Raw genomic sequence first — 13,550 nt, 5'->3', positions numbered from 1 at the left:
GGCTCTCAGAGTCTGTGTGCAGAGCAGAGGAGACACCAGAGCAAGTGGCGTTACCCAGCCAGGAGATGAACCAATGCCCTGGCGTGTGACACCCCCCAGGCCACAGCAACCCCTGGTATTCCAGCTCACCCACTCACTTGTACCCACAGGGGACCTACTGCAAACTCCTCCTGGCAACAGGACGCCACCTGCCTTTGCTGTCCCCAGAAAGGCCACTGCATGCAGTCTAACCCACTGGAAGAGTCAGAAAGGACTGCACATTTGGGGGGGAGTTTTCCAGCCAAGCTTCGGTTCCCCTGGCCTGTGTGCGTCTGAAGCAGCCGATCGCAGGCCTGTGCCCCCAGCCAGGCACTGGGGATGAATGTGCTTGTGAAGGGAGTGTCTGTTCCCCACTAATTGTCGGTGCATGTGAAGGATAAATGCCTACTACTGCTACCCTATGAGGGAGTTACTCCTTTATCTGCAGCGGTGGGGCCTGTGCTTTGGTGCTGCAGGTCCTGAGCTGAGGTCCTGCCAAGGAGCTGTGATTATTACACTCATGTGCCAGTGCCAGGTTACCCAGGGGACAGGTACACGAGCGACTGGCAGGATTCCCACTCGGTTTGGGGCGGCTCCGCGTGGCCGGTTTGGGGCTTACCTTGGTGTAGAGAGCAGCCTCCATGCCCTGCATGGTCTCTGCTGGAGGCAGGGAGAAGACACTGGAGAAGCAGGTAGCCAGCAGGCTGGATTGTTCCAGGCCCCACAGCGGTGGCTTCACTTTGCTAAGAGAAGAGACACGTGCGGATTGGAGGGCTGAGGCGGGACTGATGCGCTAATGTTGGCGTCAGGCTCCCAGGACATGGAAACACCTGGGGGGGCTCCGGATGGGAGGTGGCGGATGAGAACAGGTCAGGGGGCGGTGGAGGGAGCTGGTGCTGCCTTCTCTCATACCAACAGGCAGGGACTTAGTGTAGCCTGCAGCTGTCTGCTGTGACCCCACCAGGACTCACCAGCTGGGGCAGAGATCGCTGCGCTTCGCCGAGAAACGACATCCCACAAACGGCACGGACGGGAGACTAGAGCCTGCTGGCACCAAAGTGCCTCTGAAACAAGTGGCCACAGTGCAAAGGAGTCTGCCAGTCCTGTCCCGCTGGGGACAAAGAGACCCTCCCACCAGAGCCGTCTGCACTGTGGCTGCACAGTCCAGGCCAGCAGAGAGATGCTGCATCAGCCCGCAGCAGGGCAGAATCCAGGCAGGGATCCAAGCCCTGACCCTTGACCAGAGCTCTCAGCCTGCTGGACAGGGCACCCAGCTGTGTGCAGGGGGGCAGGAAGGTGGGGACAGCCCAGACAGCATTAACCCCTTCACCCCCACTGCCAGAGCATGGCCCCAGCACATGCAATGAGGTGCCAGGTGACTACTTGCCCCCTGCAGGACAGAGCCGCGCCCCTCGTGGCAGGCGGCAGCCAGTGAGGAACAGCTACGCCCACTGCTGATGCAAATCACCCCCCTCCGCCCCAGCAGAGACGGGATCGTGGCCAATGCCGTCGCCTGCCCCGCTGTCAGGAAGCCAGTGCCCAGTGGGGAGAGCCGCTCCAGCGCCTGCCCCGCTTCCCCCTCCCATTCCTGGGGAACCTATTGAGCCAACAGCGAGAGCCCAGCTCCAGCCCGCAGCATCTGCCACCTCCGGATGCCTGATGGGCAGGCTTCTGGGAAGCTCAGAGCAGGGCACCAGCGGCACTGAGAGAGAGCCCCCCATGGCACAGGCAGTGCCACGTGCCAGGGCTCAGCCTGCCCAACTTCTCAGCCACAGGGGGTCGCTGAGCTGCCGGTGTGATGCAGCTGGCACAGCTGGCAGTGACTTCGGTTGCTCCGCTCCAGCAGCACCCAACTGCCCCTCTCCCCCCAGAGCCATCGCCTGCGGGGTCCCAGAGGGGACCAGTCCTAACCCCCTCACTCCCTCCCCCACATCTTCATAAGGCCACGTGGAGAGGTCGCCAGGCACCGAAGAATCCTCCACCATCTACCCACTGGTGCCAGCCCACATGCACCAGCACCATCACCTGGTGCCACGTGCCCGGCGGAATCAGAAGATGGGGGAGGAGCAGAGGGGGGAATGCCCTGGAGAACTGGCCATGCCAAGAGGCTGGAGTGTCTGGCTGCACACAGCACTGGCTGGGGCTCAGCCGGGCAGGCTGGGTACCTCAGCTCCATGATGGCGAGCATCGCTTGCTGACGCACCATGTTGGTCAGGGAGTCGACGGACTCGTGATGAATCAGCTCCTGGGGAGACAATGTGGGGAAATGCCAGCCGAGCTCCAAGCTCCTGCAAGGCTCCGACTGGGGAGCAAAGCGCAGGGCCTGCAACATGTGGGCTCGGCAGCCAGGTCGTCCTACTGCGGACTTGATGGTGTGCAGGGCTCCAGCCGGGGAGCGCAGTGCAGGGCCTCTGGTCAGTGCCCCAGTGTCACGCGCCAGTGCACTGAAAGGCTCCATCAGCATTAGCACCCAGGGACACCACCTGAGATCAGGCCCCCTTGTGCCCAGTGCTGCACACACACAGTGAGAGCCAGTCCCTGCCCCAGAGAACTCACGAGCTAACTAGACGAGACAAGGCATGGGAGGGAAACTGAGGCACAGAGGGGGAAGTGACATGCCCAAGGTCTTACTGCAGAACTGGGAGTAGAACCCGGGTGTGCTGAGCCCCAGCCCACTGGACCACCCACCAGCCCACGCTGTCTCACGTTCAGGGAAGGGAGGTGAGCTCTGGAAAGCTTTCTGCAGTGCTGGAGAGCAAAGACTTGCCAAATCTATGGAGCAGATTTGTTGCTAGTTCCCTAGTGGGCACTGACTGCGGAATGTTGGGGCTCTGGGCAGGGAGACTGGCGTATACAGAGCGACCCGGTGACTTGGGAAGCTGGGTGCAAGGGAACACTCTACATTTCCATACAGTTATATGTTTAGGAACAAAGAATGCAGGCCACACTCACAGCATGGGGGGCTCTAACCTGGGAAGCGGTAACTCTGGAAAAGACTTGGCAGTCAGGGTAATCAGCTGCCCATGAGCGCCCAGTGCGACGCTGGGGCCAAAAGGGCTAATGCCATCCTGGGATGTAGAAACAGGGCAAACTCCAGTTGTTAGAGAGGTTATTTTCCCTCTGTATTTGGCACTGGTGCGACCGCTGCTGGGATCCTGTGTCCAGGTCCGGTGCCCACAATTCAAGGAGAATGTTGATAAATTGGAGAGGGGTCAGAGAAGAGCCACAAGAGTGATTGGAGGATTGGGAAACATGTCTGATAGTGAGAGACTCAAGGAGCTCAATTAGTTCAGCTGAATGAAGAGAAGGTTACAGGGTGACTTGATGACAGTCTGTAAGTACCTACACGGGGAGCAAATATTTGATAATGGGCTCTTCAGTCTAACAGACAAACGTCTAACACGATCCAATGATTGGCAGCTCAAGTTAGACAAATCTGCAGAGATCTCCAGGCCAATCACTAAACCCGCCAGGTAACACAGCCCCAGTGTGTGTTTTACTCACCTTTATCTTCTCCACTAGCAGGGCTTTGCTGGTCACATTATCCATGGGTTTTTTTGGGCTCCTAGCCCAGATGGCTCTGCTGAGGATGATGATGTCCTTCAAAAATTTCATTTTCTGGGCCTCGTCCTACGCCCCGCAGAGATTAGACACAAACAGGAAGGTTAGCGTGGAAAGGAGCTGCCAGTGGGAGAGATGTTAGAAAGCTTCCCCCCAGTGCTGCTCAGGCTTTGATATGCCAAATGGCAGAAGGCCATTCATCTGGTAACAGGAGTGACTATCTGGGGAGGGCAGGGCAGCTCTGTATGAAACCGGACCAGAGAGGGAGCAGATCTCACGGGGTAGGTGTCCAAAGAGGAACTGCAACATGGGGGCTAAGCAGCCAGACAGTGTTACTGGGGGCTTGACAGAGTGGGAGGAACAGCTGGGTGGGACACCCTGACACCCCAATATTCACCACTGTCATATCATTAGGATATGTTTTGTACAAAGTACGTATTGTAAGGTATCATTCTAAAAGTCTTTATCTGCTAGACATTAATGTCTCATTGGATTGTATGTGCTATCGTTGTATGTGAAGTTATGAAGTTCAGCTATGTCTGTGTTCCTGAAACACGTTGTGAGGTTCAAAACAGCCTTTCAGGTACAACAGTAAAAACGCCAAACAATGGCTTAGTGAGGAAATGCACATAAGCAGCAGGGTTACCCCAGGAACTGTACTCAATAGAAACCTCTCCAAGAGAACGCTACACAATGGGAACTGTTGGACCCAGGTCACAGCAAAAGAGTTTTCCAGCGGGTGGGAAGAGGAGATAAAAGGTGAACAATGACATCGGGGGGGACCTCATGCTCCCTGCAATAAGACACCTGGAAACACCTGAGGGACAAAGATTGAACTATGAGAAGTGATGGTCCCAGGCTGGAGAGAGATTCCTAGCCTGTGTAAGAAAACCTGGGAAATCCAAGCTGCAAAGCCAAGGCAGCTTGTGCCTTAAGAATCTGCCCACCTGTTTATCACTCAGGGTGAGAATTTGCTAATGTAGAGCCTATCTATCCAGTGTGGAAAGCTTAGTTTGCGTGTTGTGTTTATTTACTAGTGCAATCTGCTTTGTACCGTTTGCTATCTCTTATAACCACTTACAATCTACCTCTTGTAGTTAATCATCTTATTTCTTGTTTATACCATAACCCAGTTTGTGCAATTAGTAACTGGGGGGGAGGGGCAAAGAGTTGTGCATACCTCTCTCCACATCGAGGGAGCGGGCGAATTTCATAAAACCTTTGGTTCTGTACTCCAAAGGAGGTGGGCACCAGAGTACTGGGACAAGTCCCTTCAGCTGAGTCTTCCCAGAGCTGATCTCAGTGTCTGTGTCTTTCTGCAGCTGGGCGTGGCCCTGCCTGAGTGCATGGCTGGAAGAGGCTTGTGAGCCTAGCCCAGCAAGACAAGGTAAAGGGGGCCCAGGCTGGCAGAACAGGTGGGCTCGGTGGTATCCCGGTACATCAGGTGGCACCTCAAAGGGGGGCAACCCGTCACACTAGGGACGGGCCAAATCCAGTGCGCACAAGTCCACAAGGGGCTGGAAATTTAAGCTAGACAAATTCAGACTGGAAATGTACGTTTTTAACAGAGAAAGTAATAGACCATTGGAACAACTGAGCAAGGGGCATGGTGGGTGACCTTTTGTAACTCAAGACGGGACTTTTTAAGATGCTTAAGTTTAAACAGGAATTATTTGGGGGCAGGTCTCTGGCCTGTGTTATACAGGAGGTCACAGTGGTTCCGTCTGGCCTTAGAATCCATGCATCATCTGGAGAAGGGCAGATGTGCATGTGGACAGGGCACTAGCTGACAGGTCAGAGGAGGGCTCTTGGTACCTGTTCATTGTCCTTCAGAAAGGCATCTATGCACTCCAGGGCCTCTTTCTCATTCAAGTCTAGCCCCTTAAAGCAGGAGGATGGTGAATCTGATCAAAGACAGAGCAGTGGTAATACCTGGGTCTGCCAAGCTGCAGTCTGGGTGACAGAGATCTTAGAGAAAACCCTTGTCCCCACTCCCGCCCCAGCAGGGGAGCAGCCCCGATGCACGGCAGGGTCTGGCACAGCGATCCCTAGCTTCCCCACCTCTTTGCTGCCCAGCCCAGCAAAGACCCAGTCGGAGCCCTGGTTCCCAGCGGCCACCCCACTTCCCCACCCAGCATGCAGGCTCAGTCTGGGGATTTGGGGAGCACCTCACCTGGAAGGAGGGACGATGTCAGGCCATGAGGGGTGTCCCCACTCTCCGGGCCATTGCTGGAGGGGGCAGAGGGACTGGGAGTGAATCGGTCTGGTCCTTGCGGCAGGAGAGGGAACAGCTGCCCAGTCTGCATGGGATATGGGGACCCAGAGCCTGCCCGTTCTGCTTGTTCTGACTGCCTCTCCTGCCACCAACAGCCAGCCAGAGCCACTGGGTGTAACCTGGGCAGGCACTGGGCTCCCATCGTCAACACTCCCCCCCAAATGCCCTGTGCTGCGACATGCGACAAAGGAGCCAGCCAGCAGATGGGACTGCAACATCAGGGAGCATCTTATGCTCTGGCCGGCGCCCTGCAATCCTAGGCTTTAACAACCCACCGTGCACCAAGCATCCCCTTCGACTGGTGGAAAACATCCTCCAACCCTGCAGCGTGACAGATCGGGGTGGGCGATTCAGTCAGTCTCCACCTGATGCTTCTGCCGCTATGCCCCGATCAGCTTTAGTGGCTGCAGCTGCTGCCAGCAGGAGGGGCCATTCCCCCCTGCCTGGGTTTTCCTGTCTGTCTCTCCATCTCGTGGCAACCCAGAGCAGTACAAGGTCTATGGAGTCTTCTCCCCCCAGTGACACCCTAGTCTTGCCACCCAACCCCCACAGGGGCCAAGCCCCACCCCAATGCAGGGCCATGGCCCCAGCCATTTTTGCAGCCCCCTCCGCCCACCCAGAAGGCGCCCACTCACCGGCACGGAAGGGCTGAGGCACACACAGCTCCTGCTGCTGCCATGGCCTCTTCCGCCGACTCTTCCCTGGGGGAGGTTTTGTCTCCTCCCAGGCACGCCTGGGCTCTGGGAGGCCCTCCTCAGCCATCCTACAAGAAGCCAGGCCAAGGCATTGCTTGTGAGTGACGAGAGGCGATTGCCCCGTTCAGCAGCAGGGCCAGCCCAGTTATTTCTGTCCCACCAGCACCTCCAGATGCCAGCTGAGCTCAGGGCCCTGTTGCACCAGGTGCTGCAGACAATCGCTGGGCTGTAGGGCTCAGACTCTAACTAGCCAAGGCAGCCAGCAGGGAAACAAGGGAAGGGATGTGCTCAAAGTCACCCAGGATTAGAACCCAGGTCTCCGAACTCCCAGGCCAGCAGCCCATCCCACAGGCCAAACGGCCTCCTCTGGGTCACTCCCACCTCTCCTTCTCCTGGTTCACAAGCTGCACAGCAGACAGGCTGGATCCAACCACTCAGGATTCTTCCTGCCCAATGAAATGACCCTGATCCCTTCCCCCAGGAATATTGGGGCCGTGGCAGTTTGCAGGCGGGCGAGGCCAGCGGGGTGGGGGAGCTGGGGCGGGCTCGTGAGCAGCAGGAGTTGCTCAGACACACCCGTGAAGGGGCAGGAGCAGAAGACAGGAGAGCGGCAGGGAGGCTGGTACCTTCTCATCTAACCTCGGTGTGGTTGGCAATGCAATGGAAAAGCAGAGGCGGGCAATAGAAGATTCTCCTGCCTGGAGTCAGGAGTGGGCAGAAGCTGGCGTGTATATGGGCCACCCACTTTCTGCTGCCGGTGGCGGAGCTGAAATGGCTGGCTCAGCTTTCCCAGGGGCACGTGCCAGCTCTCGCTCTGCCAGAGCCTAGCCTGGCAGTGAGGGGATGAGGCTGTGCCAGCCAGCAGGGGGTGTGTCACAATGGGCAGGCGAGTCACAAGCCAGTCAATGTGTGACTGCCCAGCCATGGGATGCCCCAGCCCAGACTAGTTCTGGCCTCGCCGGGGCTTTAGAGCTTCTCCTTCCCCACTGGGTTCATGGGAGGGACCTTCCGCTCCCCACAGTCACAGACGTTAGGCCGGAAGGGACCGCTGGGCTCATCTAGTCCCAGCTCCTGCAGACCCCAGGCCAGAGCCCCTCCCGGCGTCCATACAGCTGGAGCCGGGGGGGGTCTCCGGATCCCCGAGTGGGAGAATCAGTTCCATCCCGGTTCCTCCTCATTGTGACAGCGCAGAACAGGGGTTCCCGAACTCTCCCCTCCCCCAGCTCCCAGCCCACGCGGGCGGCTCTTTGCGCCTGCCCAAGCTGCTGGGCGCCTTGGCCGTAGGATGTAAAATGGCCCCATCTCTGCTTCCCCTCCCACCGCGGCAACAACACGGAAACTGCTTTCATAGCACCCCCCTACCCCGCCGCAGAACTGAGTCTCAGGCCTTGCTAGCCGCTCAGTGCCATGGCAGCCCCAGGAGATGATTGCTGCGGGAGTCTCGGCACAGGGGGAGGCAGTGACTCCTAGAAGCAGGGAGAGCAGCAGCACCAGAGATCAGGGAGGTCTGGCAATGCCAGTGGCTGGCTGGGGTCTGACAGCCCAGGCACCCAGACCAGACTGTCAAAGGCCAAACCCCACTCACCACCGGCTCTGTAGCTCCCCCTTGCTTTTGGTCTGTCTTAGGCACCATCCTGGCCCTCATCCCCGTGGCATCAGAGCACTGCCCAACCTCGATTGCATTTGTTCTAACCGCCCCCTGCAGGGCAGGGCCTGGCTGCTACCCCCACTGAACAGACAGGGAACTGCAGCACAGAGGGAATAAGGGATTTGCCCAAGGCCACGCAGAGCATCTGTGGCAGAGCTGGGAAATGACCATGGGTCTCGTGGGTCCCAGGCTGCCACCTTCTCTTCCATCCTCCTGCCCCCTTTGTCCCTGGTTCAGTGTAAGCTGTGAGAGCTCTCTGGGGCACAGGAGCTGGCTGGTGCCCAGATGGAACTACATTGCCTATTGCACATATCTCGCTTTTCCCGAACATTGAGTCTGCTGCTACAACCATACCAGGGCCCGCCAGGATCCTTGCAGCTGGTCAGTGCTAAGTTTTGAAATGTGCTAAGTAGGGAAGACAAAATAGATCTTCCATCACTAGCGCAGCTCTGTGTTACTGGGGACTCACTGCTGGCTCAACCCAACCAGCCCTCCTCACACAGAGCCTGTAAATCCTCCAGCCCTGCTGTTCTCCTTTGTATTTCGGCAGTGCCCAGAGGGCTCAGTCCCTGATCAGGGCCCTGCGGTGCTAGACATTGTACACACACAGCCCGATTCCCCCCACGCTGGGTCTCCTGAATGGCTCCTGCCCGAAGGCGGGACGGCTCTATTCCTCACCCAATGTCTCCTGCTGGCAGAGATGCTCTGAGAGACGTCTACGCTCTGGGTCTCTGGGCTTCCCGGGCTGGGAGGCAAGCGTGGCTGTCTCCGGGCGGTTCTGCTGACTCTCCAGCAGCTGTACTTCAGGTGTCCTAATGCAGCCCTAGTCCTCTCCAGCGCTCAGGGGCACTGTCCTGGCATCGGACTGTCCTGGTAAATAGAACAATGGCTCCTGGCACCCTGAGAATGCCTGTTCCCCCGGCAACCTCAGTGCCATTTCCTATGGAAGTGATGGTGTCAGTAAAGGTGATGGAGGTGGTCAGGCCTAGTGGTTGGAGCTGGACTCAGGGGGCGGGGCAGGGCATGGGTGGAGCAAGGCTGGAGCGAGACCAGGGCTGGAGTAGGACTAGGAACAGGGCTGGAGCAGGCTCAGCCTGTTGCCTATGTCAGGCAGGAGCGAGTTCCTGGCCCTGGAGTGATGTTGAGCAGACTGAGCTGCTGCTGTGAGACTGATATACCTGCTCTGGGAGTCACAAGGCCAGTTCCTGGCTTGTGGATTGGCTGGAGCCCAGCACAGGAGGGAATCAGCACCTTACAGATGGCTCCCGGGACGCTTGGCTCCCGGCCCCGCTGGGTATTGACATGCCAGGTGCAGGGGGCGAGGTGCAGCGCCAGGGAGGAGATTGGGGAGGCAGGAGCACTGAGGTGGGGCTGAGCGGGCAGGTGCTGAGGCGCTGCGGCTGGCTGGCCAGCAGAGAGGAGGAGCTGCAGCTCCACACAGGGCGCTGCCAGAGCCTGGCAGGCGTCTGGCTGAAGTGGCACTTTGTGATCTGGCACGGGCGGGAGCTAGCTCCCCACATCTGAACGCTCCGCAGCGCCGGTGGATTCAGATCCAAACCAGGATCTGGCTCCAAATTCACAGCTGGCCCCTTCCCCCGATCTGGAGCGGCCCACACCGTGTGGGGGTGGTTGATTTCACAAGAGAGGGGGCTTCCCACAGACTCTCCAACTCCCTCACTGTGACAAAGTGGGACTGTTCTTAATGTTTCCTCTGAATACTGTAGGGGTGCCTCAGTTTCCCCTATGCATTTCTTAAGTCTCTAGGTGGGGGGATAAAGGGCCACTTGGTAGACATGCGCCGCCCAGCCAGGAGCTCGGGGAAGGCTCGGTGTGGCTGGCGATGCAATGGAAAAGCAGAGGCGGGCAATAGAAGATTCTCCTACCTGGAGTCAGGAGTGGGCAGAAGCCAGCGTGTATATGGGCCACCCACTTTCTGCTACCAGTGGCGGAGCTGAAACGGCCGGATCAGCTTTCCCAGCGGCACGTGCCAGCTCTCGCTCTGCCAGAGCCTAGCCTGGCAGTGAGGGGATGAGGCTTTGGCAGCCAGCAGGGGGCGTGTCACAATGGGCAGGCGAGTCACAAGCCAGCCAATGTGTGACTGCCCAGCCATGGGATGCCCCAGCCCAGATTACTTTTGGCCTGGCCGGGGCTTTAGAGCCTGTCCTTCCCCACCCAGAGCAGCCTGTCAAAGGCCAAACCCCTCTCACCACCGGCTCTGTAGCTCCCCCTTGCTTTTGGTCTGTCTTAGGCACCATCCTGGCCCTCATCCCCGTGGCATCAGAGCACTGCCCAACCTCGATTGCATTTGTTCTAACCGCCCCCTGCAGGGCAGGGCCTGGCTGCTACCCCCACTGAACAGACAGGGAACTGCAGCACAGAGGGAATAAGGGATTTGCCCAAGGCCACGCAGAGCATCTGTGGCAGAGCTGGGAAATGACCATGGGTCTCGTGGGTCCCAGGCTGCCACCTTCTCTTCCATCCTCCTGCCCCCTTTGTCCCTGGTTCAGCTTTTCCCGAACATTGAGTCTGCTGCTACAACCATACCAGGGCCCGCCAGGATCCTTGCAGCTGGTCAGTGCTAAGTTTTGAAATGTGCTAAGTAGGGAAGACAAAATAGATCTTCCATCACTAGCGCAGCTCTGTGTTACTGGGGACTCACTGCTGGCTCAACCCAACCAGCCCTCCTCACACAGAGCCTGTAAATCCTCCAGCCCTGCTGTTCTCCTTTGTATTTCGGCAGTGCCCAGAGGGCTCAGTCCCTGATCAGGGCCCTGCGGTGCTAGACATTGTACACACACAGCCCGATTCCCCCCACGCTGGGTCTCCTGAATGGCTCCTGCCCGAAGGCGGGACGGCTCTATTCCTCACCCAATGTCTCCTGCTGGCAGAGATGCTCTGAGAGACGTCTACGCTCTGGGTCTCTGGGCTTCCCGGGCTGGGAGGCAAGCGTGGCTGTCTCCGGGCGGTTCTGCTGACTCTCCAGCAGCTGTACTTCAGGTTTCCTAATGCAGCCCTAGTCCTCTCCAGCGCTCAGGGGCACTGTCCTGGCATCGGACTGTCCTGGTAAATAGAACAATGGCTCCTGGCACCCTGAGAATGCCTGTTCCCCCGGCAACCTCAGTGCCATTTCCTATGGAAGTGATGGTGTCAGTAAAGGTGATGGAGGTGGTCAGGCCTAGTGGTTGGAGCTGGACTCAGGGGGCGGGGCAGGGCATGGGTGGAGCAAGGCTGGAGCGAGACCAGGGCTGGAGTAGGACTAGGAACAGGGCTGGAGCAGGCTCAGCCTGTTGCCTATGTCAGGCAGGAGCGAGTTCCTGGCCCTGGAGTGATGTTGAGCAGACTGAGCTGCTGCTGTGAGACTGATATACCTGCTCTGGGAGTCACAAGGCCAGTTCCTGGCTTGTGGATTGGCTGGAGCCCAGCACAGGAGGGAATCAGCACCTTACAGATGGCTCCCGGGACGCTTGGCTCCCGGCCCCGCTGGGTATTGACATGCCAGGTGCAGGGGGCGAGGTGCAGCGCCAGGGAGGAGATTGGGGAGGCAGGAGCACTGAGGTGGGGCTGAGCGGGCAGGTGCTGAGGCGCTGCGGCTGGCTGGCCAGCAGAGAGGAGGAGCTGCAGCTCCACACAGGGCGCTGCCAGAGCCTGGCAGGCGTCTGGCTGAAGTGGCACTTTGTGATCTGGCACGGGCGGGAGCTAGCTCCCCACATCTGAACGCTCCGCAGCGCCGGTGGATTCAGATCCAAACCAGGATCTGGCTCCAAATTCACAGCTGGCCCCTTCCCCCGATCTGGAGCGGCCCACACCGTGTGGGGGTGGTTGATTTCACAAGAGAGGGGGCTTCCCACAGACTCTCCAACTCCCTCACTGTGACAAAGTGGGACTGTTCTTAATGTTTCCTCTGAATACTGTAGGGGTGCCTCAGTTTCCCCTATGCATTTCTTAAGTCTCTAGGTGGGGGGATAAAGGGCCACTTGGTAGACATGCGCCGCCCAGCCAGGAGCTCGGGGAAGGCTCGGTGTGGCTGGCGATGCAATGGAAAAGCAGAGGCGGGCAATAGAAGATTCTCCTACCTGGAGTCAGGAGTGGGCAGAAGCCAGCGTGTATATGGGCCACCCACTTTCTGCTACCAGTGGCGGAGCTGAAACGGCCGGATCAGCTTTCCCAGCGGCACGTGCCAGCTCTCGCTCTGCCAGAGCCTAGCCTGGCAGTGAGGGGATGAGGCTTTGGCAGCCAGCAGGGGGCGTGTCACAATGGGCAGGCGAGTCACAAGCCAGCCAATGTGTGACTGCCCAGCCATGGGATGCCCCAGCCCAGATTACTTTTGGCCTGGCCGGGGCTTTAGAGCCTGTCCTTCCCCACCCAGAGCAGCCTGTCAAAGGCCAAACCCCTCTCACCACCGGCTCTGTAGCTCCCCCTTGCTTTTGGTCTGTCTTAGGCACCATCCTGGCCCTCATCCCCGTGGCATCAGAGCACTGCCCAACCTCGATTGCATTTGTTCTAACCGCCCCCTGCAGGGCAGGGCCTGGCTGCTACCCCCACTGAACAGACAGGGAACTGCAGCACAGAGGGAATAAGGGATTTGCCCAAGGCCACGCAGAGCATCTGTGGCAGAGCTGGGAAATGACCATGGGTCTCGTGGGTCCCAGGCTGCCACCTTCTCTTCCATCCTCCTGCCCCCTTTGTCCCTGGTTCAGTGTAAGCTGTGAGAGCTCTCTGGGGCACAGGAGCTGGCTGGTGCCCAGATGGAACTACATTGCCTATTGCACATATCTCGCTTTTCCCGAACATTGAGTCTGCTGCTACAACCATACCAGGGCCCGCCAGGATCCTTGCAGCTGGTCAGTGCTAAGTTTTGAAATGTGCTAAGTAGGGAAGACAAAATAGATCTTCCATCACTAGCGCAGCTCTGTGTTACTGGGGACTCACTGCTGGCTCAACCCAACCAGCCCTCCTCACACAGAGCCTGTAAATCCTCCAGCCCTGCTGTTCTCCTTTGTATTTCGGCAGTGCCCAGAGGGCTCAGTCCCTGATCAGGGCCCTGCGGTGCTAGACATTGTACACACACAGCCCGATTCCCCCCACGCTGGGTCTCCTGAATGGCTCCTGCCCGAAGGCGGGACGGCTCTATTCCTCACCCAATGTCTCCTGCTGGCAGAGATGCTCTGAGAGACGTCTACGCTCTGGGTCTCTGGGCTTCCCGGGCTGGGAGGCAAGCGTGGCTGTCTCCGGGCGGTTCTGCTGACTCTCCAGCAGCTGTACTTCAGGTGTCCTAATGCAGCCCTAGTCCTCTCCAGCGCTCAGGGGCACTGTCCTGGCATCGGACTGTCCTGGTAAATAGAACAATGGCTCC

At 58.4% G+C, this 13,550-nt stretch overlaps 1 pseudogene; it reads right to left on the bottom strand.

Moving 5' to 3' along the window:
* Nucleotides 1-13,550, bottom strand: part of LOC135884609 (paired amphipathic helix protein Sin3a-like) — a 102,541-nt pseudogene that overhangs the window by 77,599 nt on the left and 11,392 nt on the right.

This window comes from Emys orbicularis, chromosome 10 (genome assembly GCF_028017835.1).
Source record: "Emys orbicularis isolate rEmyOrb1 chromosome 10, rEmyOrb1.hap1, whole genome shotgun sequence".
NCBI lineage: Eukaryota > Metazoa > Chordata > Testudines > Emydidae > Emys > Emys orbicularis.
The sequence above is the reverse complement of the archived record's forward strand: the minus strand, read 5'-3'. Positions and strand labels throughout refer to the sequence as shown.